At 38.5% G+C, this 13,652-nt stretch overlaps 1 protein-coding gene across 5 annotated transcripts in view; it reads left to right on the top strand.

Annotated features, from left to right (window-relative positions):
* The window catches only part of CMSS1 (cms1 ribosomal small subunit homolog), a 386,003-nt gene that overhangs the window by 244,585 nt on the left and 127,766 nt on the right, over nucleotides 1-13,652 (top strand). The window lies entirely within an intron of this gene.

Raw genomic sequence — 13,652 nt, 5'->3', positions numbered from 1 at the left:
TATACATTGTATATTTTATGTATTACAAATGTATATTTAATACATTTCATTATCATATGTTTATGAATATATATTTTCGTATATTCATAACATGGAATATATTATAAAATATTTTGTATTTATGTAAAAATAAATATTAGAAATGTATAAGAAATACAAAATATCACACAGAAGGTACACACAACTTACCAATACACCTTTAAGTTATCTATCATATTATCATGTGTTGTTACATTATTTAGGCTACCATTGATCATAACTTGTCTGAGAGTCCAGCTCGTACAGAGCTGACTGGAACCCAATGATACATGCTTATAATGAGCAGATACTGTTGAATCTTCTCTTGACATGTAATTGACTATGGCACACATGTGCTGTACTAAAGTACTTCATTGTAGTTTTATGTGAGCAGACATCCACATTCCGGAAATCAACCAGAGATTGATATAAAACAATACCCTTTCTAATGAATGGCACATTTAAAAGAGATTCGTTGGGGCACCTGGGTGGCTCAGCTGGTTAAGCGTCTGACTTTGGTTCAGGTCATGATCTTACCATTCATGGGTTCGAGCCCCGTGTCCGGCTTTGTGCTGACAGCTAGCTCAGAGCCTGGAGCCTGTCTTCAGGTTCTGTGTCTCCCTCTCTCTCTGACTCTCCCCTGCTCACACTGTCTCTCTCTCTCAGAAATAAAATAAAACATTTAAAATAAATAAATAAATGGAATCCAATTTGACAATAAACTATTTGTAAAAAAATAGAAAAAAAATAAAATAAATAAAGTAAAAGAGATTCATTTATGTGCCCCAAAATTGCAAGAAGAGCTTTTGGTCCAAAGTCTAGGTATGTGGTGGTGGTAATGGTGGCTGGTGGTGATATGTGGATATGTGTATGTATCCTACTAAAATTCAGTGCATCCAGTTGAAAGATAGGCCTTATGGCACCATTTGTGTTACTATTGTCACTCTGTTAAGTGAACTGCTTAGTGAGACTAATGAAGCCTCTCCTCTCTCTTGCTGGCTTAAATTAGAAATTCCAGGCTAGTGTGGAAAAAAGAGATCTAAGACATAAAGATACAAGACCAAAAGAGAAAGTATTAACACTGAGCACCCATGGATAAATTAATGCTGTGTTTCTTTCTACAACCAAAATAAAAATAATTATATTTACAAGTTTTACAAAGGTAAAACTCCCCCCCAACAATAATGTAAACTTATTTTTGAGTTTACGTTATATAAGGCAAACTTTCTGGATTTGGAAGAGGACAAAGTTATAAATAAGTTAGTATTTAATCTTCTTCTTTACATTTGCAAAGAACGTAAAATACCTTGTATTTCTTTTCTATGGCTTGGTTTTTTTACAGAAAGGAAACTAGGTTGGGCAAGAGTAAGATGACTGGAATTTTTTAAATCTGCAATGGATAATTTCCCCTAAGTGAAATTAAATTTAGTTCAACTCTGGGATAAATGCTGTGTATAACACTGTTGGAGTTGGAGTTCTCCTGTTCTCCATTTGGTTACCAGTCATTATTCCTCATTTCTATTCTCTTCAGAAACGAGGGTTTTCATGCTCCGTTGACCATATGCTTCCTGTGCCTTTATCTCTTATACCTAACATATTGCTCCAATTTTGGGCCATAATTGTAAGTCATTGTGTAATTCACCATAGCAAGACTTCCATCTCAGACAGAAGTGGCTTGAAAAGACATAGTTTCCTAGGACTGCTATAACAAATTACCACAAATTGAATGGCATATAACAGCAAAAGTCTATTCTCTCACAGTTCTGGAGGCTAGAAGGCTGAAATCAAGGTACCAGGAGAGCCATGTTCTCTCCAAAAGTTCTGGAAGAATCCTTCCTTGCCTGTTGTAATATCTGGTGGTTGTCAGCAGCCCTTGGGTGGTAGTCGTAGTAGTAGTAACTCCAAAATCTGCCTCTGTCTTTGCATGGTTGTCTTCCTTCAGCGTGTGTCAGTATCCAAATTCCCTCTTCTTGTAAGGACACAAATCATTGGATTAGGGCCCATCTTTATCCTCTAGGACCTCATCTTAACTTGTTTACATCTACAAAGGCCATATTTCCAAATAAAGTCACATTCACGGGTTCCCAGTAAACATTAATGGAAGGCGGATGGGGAGGGAAGGGATGGGAGACACACACCTGATATAGATAGTAAGAATCTTGTTAAATTCTCTCATCTCCCTGAACATTTAGAGGTCTTCACTTTAGCACTTTTACTTGTATAGTCTCAAACAAAGCATCCTTGAGCTTTCCATCCACTTGGGATGTACATACTTGTTTTCACCATATTGTCTCTTACCTGGAAATCTACCCAAAGCCACAAAAACCCTAACTAATCAATTCTTTGGTCACTGCCATAGCATTTGCTGAGTCTGTATCATTTTATAAAATTGCCACTCGGGGCCCAGTTTTGTTCGCCAGTATTTATACACAACTTCCTACTAAAATCAAAGTAAATTGCATGCAAGTGTTTTCAGACATGGACTCTGGCCTACACTTAACTTCTTCCCAAATTCTATACTTTCTTCTTTGTACATCTGGACATTAGGCTTACTTAAACTTATGTAATATTCTCCCCGAGGCATGAGCTGTGAACGGCTGCATTATCCCAGCTTCTTTTACCACTTCAGTCTCCCTAGTATGCTAAAGGCATTTGCATGCTTTTAAGGTAGCATATAGTGTTTAAATTCTCCTCCTTAACCAAAGTTGCAATTATACTAAAGATGGGGTCTAGGGCAAAGTTCACCAACTAGCTCAGACATAACATTTCTTCCCAGATATGTTTTCTTTGACCTGAATGATGGGGTTTTAAAGAAATTGAATTAGTTGCAAATGAGAGCAGCTGTCACAAAGAAATCCAGGTATCTTGCTTTTCTTGAAAATTCAGAAGATATGACAAATCTGGGTTCACATTTCTTCAGCTATCCCTTCACACAGAATATGGGCTCTCACCTGCACCATGGGCCAGTCTAGACTAAACCATTTCATTCATTTATATTACCTGTCTGGCTATTGATGGCATTTGAGCGATCCATCTCTGACCCAAGACTTAAGCATTCAACCTTAATTTCTTCCTAATGAGACTCAAATAAACTGTATTGAACACACTGGGGCAAAGGAGAGCAGATGATTGGTTTCCCTTCCTTCTGGTTTACACTGTCTTTGGGCAGATTTCCACCAACACCCCCAAGCTGAAGGATGAGATGCATGCCTTCAGTCACAGTGCATCTGAATTCCATAGCCTTTCCCCCCTTTTTCTCTCACTGTCTCAGGTGTTATAGTTGAGTTCAAATGCAAGAATTGAAATAATGGACAATAATTTCACACTCAATCTCATGTTACTCTGTTGAGGTTGAATTTCATTAATCACAGGACAGGCCCTTCCCAAAACTTTTAAATGTGTTTTGCTAGCCTCTAGAACCTCTTTTTGTCCTCTGACTTCCCTTTCTGCTTCCACGTTCTAGCATTTATACCTTGGCCCACATTATTTTGACTTCAGATTAGAATCATCTTTCTGGAAGTCTCCTGTCTAGACTCTTACCAGTGTCTTCCCTATAGACACTGGTCTTGCCCTATAGAACATGTCTGGGCAACCCTTATCCTGGGCTTAGGGTCTCCTAATTCTCCCTATTCTGTTCTCATGATATCAGTGATATGTTTCTTATAGTGTTCCTGAGAGGGCTATCACCTCAAGCACTGACTTTGGGATCCTGAATAATGCCTCTCTAGCTCTTCTTGGAATCTTTAGTATCACTAAAACACCCTCTTAGTTTTTCATTATTCCCAATGCCACTGACACACTCACTTCATTCATCCCATGGAGTATTATTTTCACTATATGATTGATGTGGCTACATGACCCTTTCCAGAATTCACAGGATGTATTGTCATGTTAGGACATTCCCCACCTGATGGAAGCCCTAATTTGTGTTTCCTTGAATATTTATAAATCCTAAAAACCCTATCTTTACCTTTATTTTAAAGCTTCATGGGATTTCTGATTATAAAAGTAACATGTTAACTGTAGAGATGTAAAAAATACATGAAGATAATAAGATAAAAATAAAAAATTACCTATAATTATATCATGTAGAGACCACCACTGTTACATCTTTATATGCTTGATATTTTCACATTTACATTTTAATCTCTTCCTGTCTCAGTTCTTCAGTTCTCAAACACCCTTGGGAGAAGGGTCATTTTTGTGACTATCCCAAAAGTTTAGAAAAAAGAGTTCTGTAACCCAAGAAAATTCTAGCCTTAACATTTTATAATGTTCTCAGTATTGTACACATTCCTGCTTGTTTTATGTTAAATGATTTAGCCTTCTACAATATGATAAACATTGTTGTTGTTTTTTTATCATTACCCCCAAGGAATCCAAAGATTATCTCTATACTTCTCTCATTTTTCTGATATGATAGATTGTATAATGGGCAACCCATGTGTACAGAGCCCTGGCTTAGTCTTAGGCTTTTGTTATGGACTGAATTGCATACCTTATCTCCCCAAATTCATATGTTGAAACCTTCCTTCTCCCCCCAATGTGGAGGTGGGGCCACTAGGAGGTAATTAGGATTAGATGAAATCATGAAGGTGGAGTACTCATGAATGGGATTAGTGCCTTATAAAAATCGTAAGAGAGATTGCTTCCTCTCTTGGCTTTTCACTGTGTGAGGATAGAGAAATCAGCAGTCCGTATTTGGAAGAGGGCCATCACCAGGACTTGACCATGCTGACACCCTGATCTTGGACTTTCAGCCTCCAGAACTGTGACAAATTTCTGTTCTTTGTCTGTCTGTGGTATTCTATTATAGCATCCCAAACTAAGACAGCATTCAAGAAAGAGGATCCTGACCGATCTGGTTATGAATATAAGACACAGATAAAAAGAAGGTTCATGCTTACCCAAAGTCATGAGTGGAAAGCTATGACTTAAAAGATAGGCAACAGAGAAGAAAGCTATTTAGGTATATTTTACAACAGACAAGTATTAGGGTACCAAGAATTACTGCTGACTAAGAATGTTACAAGCCTCTAGCTGGAAACCAGGTCTGACTCTCAGCTCTGGGATTCCCTCACAACATTTTCAGCTGATGAACTGACAAACCTCTGATACATCATTCCATAAATATTGTTAAATACTCTAGACCTAACATTTACTTTTTAAAATTTTTATGAGAGGTTTTTTAGAAACTTTTATTTAATAACCTAGAAATATCTATATTAAACCAGAATAATTCAATATTAAATCAATTGCAGTTATTAAATGCTTACTAGCTGATGATGCAAAAGATAAGGAAAGTTCATATCATTATAGTAGAGCTAAATAAAGACATCATTCCAACATTTTAACATGTAGATGAGAAGTCCTTTTAGCACTTGCTGGGTTATGTACTAGCAATTAACGGTGGTGTCATAATATAATTAACACAGTTAATGTTGAGTGTATAGGCAGCTGTAAACAAATATCTTGTTGCATTAGACATCTATACAATCAGATGACAGCTCCAGACCATTAAAAAAAAATGAACAGGTGATTTGCCCACAACTTTGAAGTAGCTCTGTAAAAGGAGGTGATGGTTGGATTTCTCAGGGTGGCTGATTGTAATGGAAAGCTCTGGACCTGGAGCCAAGAAGACTGGTGCTGGCAGAGCCAACACTTAGCTGTTATAATTTTTGCATATCATATGCTTTCTTTACTTCTCCCGTAAACTAGATAAACTCTGAAGACTTTTGCAGTTCTATTATTCTGCAATTTTGCATTCTCCAAGTGTGTCTGATCGTTCTACAGGAAACTGAGAATGCATGAGATATTACTTTAAGGAAAGATGACGTGATCTCTAGTACTGAGCTTCTTGTCCAGCTTTAGGCATGTCAGTTTCAGATACTCATTACATCATCAGGGAAAAAGGCCAGTAAAAGCCTAGACCTCTCAGGATGTAGAATCTGCTTATAAATTGGAATGGACAGAGTAGCTGTGGTTTTTCCAAACTCATGTTCTTGGATATTAACTAAAATGCATTTTATGTGCTGCATCTTGTTAAAGTTTTTTTGTGATGTGTCCCTGTAAAAGTCTGCTGGCCTCCTGCAAGCAGGGAACATGCCTTTGGTTATGTGTTACCAGTTAGCTCAGTTGGTTAAAATTCAAGGCTGTGGGATAAGTCTCCATATGGGACAGTTGGCTTCATGCAGAGCAGCCCCCATGCACCCAACTGGTTCAGAAATGCATGCATTTGATGACAGAGGGCAGAGGTGTGGGTATGGCTGGCTCAGTATAGCCTATTCCTCCTACCAGAAAATCACCCAGACCCCATGTTCTTCTGGCAGAGGTCACTGACGTCAACCTTGTCTAGAATTACCAACTATGAGCACCATGCCAAGCCAATTTATATATCCCTTGAAGATCCTGATGACCTTTCACCCAACTGACCATATAAGTCTTTCTACATTTTTGAGAGACTGATGAAAATAGCTTGTTTGGAGACTCTCTGACAGATGCTGTGCTAAGTATTCTGCATGTAATCTCACACTCACACCTCAGAATAATACCATGCAATATGTACTATTTTTATTCTTCTTTTGCTGGTGACGAAAACAGGACTGGAAGAAGTTATCTATCCTAAATCCACTGACTGGCAAAGCCAAGGCCCCAGTCTAAGTGTGTCAGACCCCAGAGCCTATGTTCTGACCCACTCTCCTCCATTCCCTCTCTCACCGAACTGCACAGTTTGGGATTTTAGAAACTGTGATAAACTATGGAATGAAACTTTCCACAGCACATACTGATAAGGCATATGGGTTTTAAGTTGTAATTTCTTGAAATGAAAAATGAGGTCACCTCTTTTCTCAGAGAAAACCTCACAAACAGTCAAGTGAGACAGATATCTATTCTTGGATGCTTCTGTAAGTTCCCCATTTGTGACCTCCTCTTTGCCCCAACAGCTTGAGATACACACGTCCTAAATCTGAAGCTTTGTTCAGCTTTAGTTCCTCCAACTTCTATTTCAAACACAAACTCTCATAGTGAACAAATTGAGAATCTCTCCACTTCTTTTCTTTGAATCCCCCAGCACCTCACCATCAACTCTATTCACGTTATATCCTCAAACCTAGAGGCATCAACAGATCACTCAGACCAATTTTTCCTGATCTGCTCGGCAGTAAAATTGCAGAGGCATTTCAGTAGAAGGGGGAAACTGTAAAACCTCATTAAAACACTGAATTAAGCCTTGATTTGTTCCCTGGAGCCACAGCTTCATCTGTGAAGTTTAACTTGAAGTTTAGTCATTGAGCAATGTGTTTAGTATTCTGGGACTCTGTTCTTCCTGGCCTTGTGAACTTCATCCACACATGAGAGAAAAGGGGCAGCTTGCAGAAGACATTTGGTACAAGTTCAGGAAAAAGCCCTGGGTAATATTCAGCTTTTACAGTATATTTCTTTTGAGACTTTGTAGATGGACATAAAAATGAAGGCTGCCTTTAGGGCGATTTCTCTTTTCTCTAATCAGGAGTACAAAGTTAAGACTCAAAAATTCACAGTTTTCCTTTAAAAAAAAAAGTCATACTGACTCATTTCACTATTGACACAGTACAGTAAACTCAGAGTTGAAGATCTCCAGTTAATGTAAGTTGCTTCTGTTGTCCACCTTCTGGGAAGCTATCATTTTTAAAACGAAATACCTCTTATAAGTTTCTAAAAGAGCTTTATAAATCACTGCCATTTGATACTATTAAAGAACAAGATCTTCCATTTCATATTCTTTTTGAGATATTGAAAAACCCTTCATTCATGTGTCCTTACCCTCACCACCTTTTATCTTTATCTCCCTGATTCATCACTGTCATCTGCTTCTTCACTTGTGGCCTTTCTTCATTCTATTCAGGAAGTATTTTTCAGAATCTGTTATGTAAATAGCATGGTGCTAGGTACCCTGAAAATGATGAAGTAAAGACAAAGGCTATATCCTCCAAGGACTTAAGGTATAGTTCAGAGGATGCATGTTTAAATGGCTGGAGGAGGGGCTCAGTCGGTTAAGTGTCCGACTTCAGCTCAGGTCATGATCTCTCGATCCGTGAGTTCAAGCCCTGCATGGGGCTCTGTGCTGACAGCTCAGAGCCTGGAGCCTACTTCGGATTCTGTGTCTCCCTCTCTCTCTGCCCCTCCCTGCTCATGTTCACTCTCTCTGTCTCTCAAAAATAAGTAAACATTAAAAAAAATTAGACGGCTGGAGGAGGCAGAAGTCTGTGTGAGGGAGTAGGAAAAGGCCAGGTCGAAGACAGAGAGGTGAATTGGGACTACGGCAAAGCAGAAAGGACACAGCACTTCTGATGGGATCAGTCATTATGCAGCCCTAGCTTATTGAAACCATCCTGGAATGCTGGCCCAGAAGTCAAAGCTTCCAGTTTGTCAAGAGAAGTCAAAATCCAGATTTTTATTATGTGCCATCTCCAGATTTTTTTTTTTAATATGGACAACTACTTCAAATGCTTCAAAAATATTGTGTAGGCCAAACAAAACATGTATGTGGGCTGAATTCAACCCATGGTCCTCCAATTTAGAGAGTTCTAGTCTGGTTAGTGAGGTAAGTCACACATGTATGAAATCATTAATTTAAAATGCAGCCCATATGACTAAGAATCATAATGAGTGACACAGACCATTCCTGCTAAAGTTCAGAGAAAGGAGAACGAGGACTAAGGAGATGGGAGGATGATGGGCACCAGGTGCTCCAGCCCCAGCTGTGCTGGGCATGTGGAGGGGCTGTGAGGAAACTAGAGGGTGTGTGTTAGGAATTTGGTTGAGCCACTGAGGTCAGGTGGTAGATGGCCTCTAACACCAGACTCAGAGGCTGGGCTTTACCTTCTTTGTCATGGGGAGCCATTGAGGATTGGCTGATCTGCAATTTTAGAAAGTAAAATAAGATCTGTTTGTAGGTAAAGGGGCAAAAGAGCATGCAAGGAGAAACCATCAGGAGACTCTAGTCACACTGTTTTCCTCTGACTCTTACACCCTCCACTGCGCATCCCGAAACTTTCCACCTAGTGTACTTCAAAGGAAGAAGCCTCCCTCTAGCAGGGTAGCTTTGAAGTATGCCAGTGCCCTAAACCAGAGCAGTAAAATTAAATCAGACCACGTTAGAATGGTACCTTTACCCAAAGGGGGGGGGGGGAACAAACAAACCTTAGCTGCCACCTCTCATTGAGTGAAAACCACTGTTAAAAAAAGAAATAGGGTATCTCTTTGAGCCATACAAATCTCTCTAATAAAAGCCACAGATCTGTGTAGCTCTAAAGTGGGGATGGGATGGTGCAGAACTACATTCTCATTAGGTACATGAGTTATTCAGGAATAGCTCAGCAGTAGCCACAGTTAGAAACCACATACACACTTTACGCTAACATTTATTAGCAGACTTTTCTTAAGGAGCCCATAGATGTGCATAGAGAAAGTGGCCTTTTCAATCAAAGCAGAAAGGCACTATTAGGAAAAAAATGAAGAAAGGGCACAAAATATTAGGTATTAGAATATATAGCAATCTTCCAGATACACCTAAAAGTACCAAAAATGAGTCATCCCTGAGTACCCAGTTGAGTGTGTTTGTGAGATGATGGGCTACCCTGTTACCTGGGCCCCATCTCTGGACAGTGGGAGTTGGCAAGTCTAAGGTGGGACCAAACATGTGGGGTTTTGAAAATCTTCACAGGTGGTTCAGGACCCTACCATGATTTTGCTTAAAGACTAGAATTTCAATGTTTGGCTGATGTAGGCAATTCCTAGTTATTCCAGACCTAATTGTGCAAGGTGTTAATTTTCTAGGGCCCATGTTTTACTTATTCTTCTCTTTCTACTCACAGTTTCACCATTTTATGTCTAACTCATACTCTACCAGAGAACAAGAAGAGAAAGAAAAAAAAGCCAGAACTGTTTTTTAAAATAGTTTAAAATTTTTTAATCATTTTAACCTCATAATAAAAGCAATAATAATAAATACAATACCAGTAACAACAGCTAGCATTTCTTAAACATTTATTGCATTCCAGGCACTGCCTAAAGGTCTTACACATATTAATTCCTTTAGTCCTCACCAACTGTATAAGGTACATGCCATTATCCTGATTTTCAGATGTTAAAAACTAAACCACAGAGGGGGCACCTGTCGGTTAAGCCTCAGACTTCAGCTCAGGTCATGATCGCACAGCTTGTGGGTTCGAGCCCCACGCCGGGCTCTGTGCTGACAGCTGGGAGCCTGGAGCCTGCTTCGGATTCTGTGTCTCCCTCTCTCTCACACTCTGTCTCTCGAAAATAAATAAACATTAAAAAAAAAAAAAACCTAAACCACAGAGATACTATTACATTTACCTAATGTCTCACAATTTAGAAGGATCAGAGGCAGTATTTGAACTCAAGAAGACTAACTCTGGATCCTTCACTTTTTTTTTTAAATATATATAATGTAAAATTATTTTAACTATACAATTCAGTGGAATTAAGCCCATTTACATTGCTGTACAACCAACACCACTATCCTGTCTCCAAAACTTTTTCATCTTCTCAAATTGAGAGCCTTCACTTTTAAATACCACTCTCTATCACCTCGCCAGTAGAACTTAAAGATCTAGAAATGTTCACTATTTGTGGTGATTCTGTCTACCTTTAACACAGAAGATTTAATACTTTTTCAGTCTTAGCATCTCTTACTCTCCACTTGTCATGTGTGCCACTGCACGTATCACAGCCTGTCTGTGACATGCTTAGTCATACCAGCCTGTTGAAGCTTCAACATGCTACTGTCTCTCCCCAGATATTTGTGTGTTGGCACTGCATGGACAGTGACAGCTGCATCACCTCTTCTAGCTCTTTTTTGACATTGATTCTAACATGCATTCTAATCTCAAAAATCTTAACACTAACACTATAAGAGTATAATAGTTATGTATCTGACTTTGGCTTGAGGAAATCCAGTCTTTCAGGCTGGTAACGTCGGTGTGAGGTAGCATTGTTTTGGTTCCATAGTATTCACCCTACCACCACTGTGTTCCAAGCCTCATCCCATCCAGCCTAGATTACTGTCTTAACTGGCCTCCCAGTTCTCAATTTCTTGGACATACTGAACGTCACGAAACCTATAATCTTGAACAGCTTGTCTGGTCTCTTGGAGCCAGTAGACCTTTTGTTCAGTAGGAGAAGAGTATAGAAATCGATGTTTCCTTTTGATTCATGAAACAGATTCTAGGAACCTCAGACATCCTCAAGATGGAATTTGGAGGTCATTGCTGCTAAAATGAAAAGAACTTAAGCTAGATTAAGTGTTTCTTTGTCATTATTTTACCACTTGGCTTCTTGTTTTCTTTATTGCTGAGGTACCAGTACCCTCACCTGCTACTTGTTAGCCATCTAAAACCTTTTCACCCCAAGATTCTGTTCTACTTGTCCCCAAATTGTCCACATTATTTCTTCTCCTTTTTCCTTGTCTCCTCAGTTTTAAGAAAATTTAACAATTAACCCCATCCTTAATAATTATTTCAGCAAACCATTAAAGATGAGAATGTACTTACTACTTTATATCTCAATAGCTATATTATTACTGAGTGGAATTATTAATGTTTTATCTGAATAGCTTACTACTATAATTCAAAGAATGGTGGCCTTAGTTTTCTCTTAATTTTCTTACATGTGTATACAAAAAGGAAGTTTATAAACCAAATTTATAGATTCCTGAACTTCTCTCCCATGCTAAACAATTAGCAACCAAAGTGCAGAGATGAATATTTTCTTTTCCAGAGTTTGACCGTCTTTTAGAAATTATTTTAAGGTTTATTATAATTGGGGGGGCTAGACTTTTTTTTTTAACTTTTCATTTTTAGAAAACAAGTTGACTAGTTTTTTGGTTTTGATTTTGTTTTGGGTTTTGAGTTTTTGTTGTCATTTCATTTCATAAGGTCACAAGAGAAGAACTCAATCTACATAAAGCCTCATCAAAACTCTGGACTTCAAGGCACAGAGGGAAAGTAATTTTTAAGAGCATCTCATTTCTTCTCTCTGTAAAGAGATCTCCAATTAAAGAGATAAACTGATTTTTCTGTTATTGGAAGTAAAGATAAGGAACCGAATCAAATGCTAAAATCTTTTCAAGTGTTTCCCTCTAGGCTATCACAAATAAATGCTGTTGACCATAGCCATTGCCAGTACCGAATGCTCACACCTTAGATTGAAAAGGTGCGTCTTCTAGGCCTCCTCTCAAACTCAACTTTCTGAACCTTCTTGAAGCAGGTGGCAGAGCCCTTGTTTTATTTTGTTTTGCTTTTATTTTGTTGCTTCTGATATCAGAGATCTTAGAGGAGTGGACTTTTCAGAAGTGAGTTTGAGTTTGCTATAAACCTTAAAGAGCCCTTACGTTTCCTTCTAGAGTTACTGGATTTTCTTGACTATGCTATTGAGATCTGGTGGATTGGAAAGACAGAGGATGTATTAAAGTAAACATTTTATGAGCTTCTGCTTTGCAGTTTAATTTACAAAGTAGACAAAACCTCTGAGTATTTCCTGTATATCTTAAAGGACAAATGTGTCACCAGTTCCTCAGCCCCAATGCCCCTCTTTATCCACCTACCCATCCCCCAACACACACACACACTTTTTTTTTTTTATTTCTAGGAGAGAGAGAGAGAGACAGCATGAGCAGGGAGGGTCAGAGAGAGAGGGAGACACAGACTCCGAAACAGGCTCCAGGCTCTGAGCTGGCAGTCAGCACAGAGCCCAACGCGGGGCTTGAACCCACGAACCGCGAGATCATGACCTAAGTGAAAGTCGGACGATTAACCAACTAAGCCACCCAGGTGCCCCAACACATTTTTTTTTTTAACACTCATCAGATGTGGGACTGGTGTGTGTGTTTGTGAGCACCATACTAGATTAAGTATGGTGTAATTTGTTGTCTTAATTTATTGTATAAGCCATTTTTCTTATGTTTTAACAAATATAGCCCAGTACTAAATAGGGAGAAGTTAAAGACTCCTTGGCTCTCCAGAGGATAGAAGTCCCTAGAGGGAAGGAAGGGAGACTGTCAGAGGGCTTGGAAAATGTTTACAGTCCTAATGGAACTTGTGATTTCCACTTGCTGATTTTCTTTAGCCTTGTATTCACTGAGAGCATGTAGGGAAATCATACTCATACATAGGAATTTTTAATAAGTTCCATGTTGCCATCTATTACATAAAATTTATTTGCCAAACAGCAATTTTTTAAAGAAATTCAGCAGTTAGATTTATACACAGTATATAGATTTGGTAGAGGGCAGATTTGAGAAAAAAATTTAAATAAACAAACATGTATTCCTATCGCTGCTCATATATGCAGGGTATATCAATCTACCAGCATATGTATAGCAGAATGCTATGTAGGCATTATATGTGATATAAGGAGAAACAAGGGTAAGTCTTGCTTTAGGGTAAGTCTGATAGGATTGAACACCATGAGCCCAGATGACATAAGGTAGAACACTGAAATTAATATAACATTATATACATATATGTTATTAATTAATATTAATATATTATTAATATAACATATATATACATATAATGTATAATATACATTGAAGAGTCTACCTGGTGTGATGTGTTAGTGGCAGGTAG

Source organism: Crocuta crocuta, unplaced genomic scaffold, assembly GCF_008692635.1.
Source record: "Crocuta crocuta isolate KB4526 unplaced genomic scaffold, BGI_CrCroc_1.0 scaffold6, whole genome shotgun sequence".
NCBI lineage: Eukaryota > Metazoa > Chordata > Mammalia > Carnivora > Hyaenidae > Crocuta > Crocuta crocuta.
This window is presented reverse-complemented; position numbering and strand designations above follow the sequence as displayed.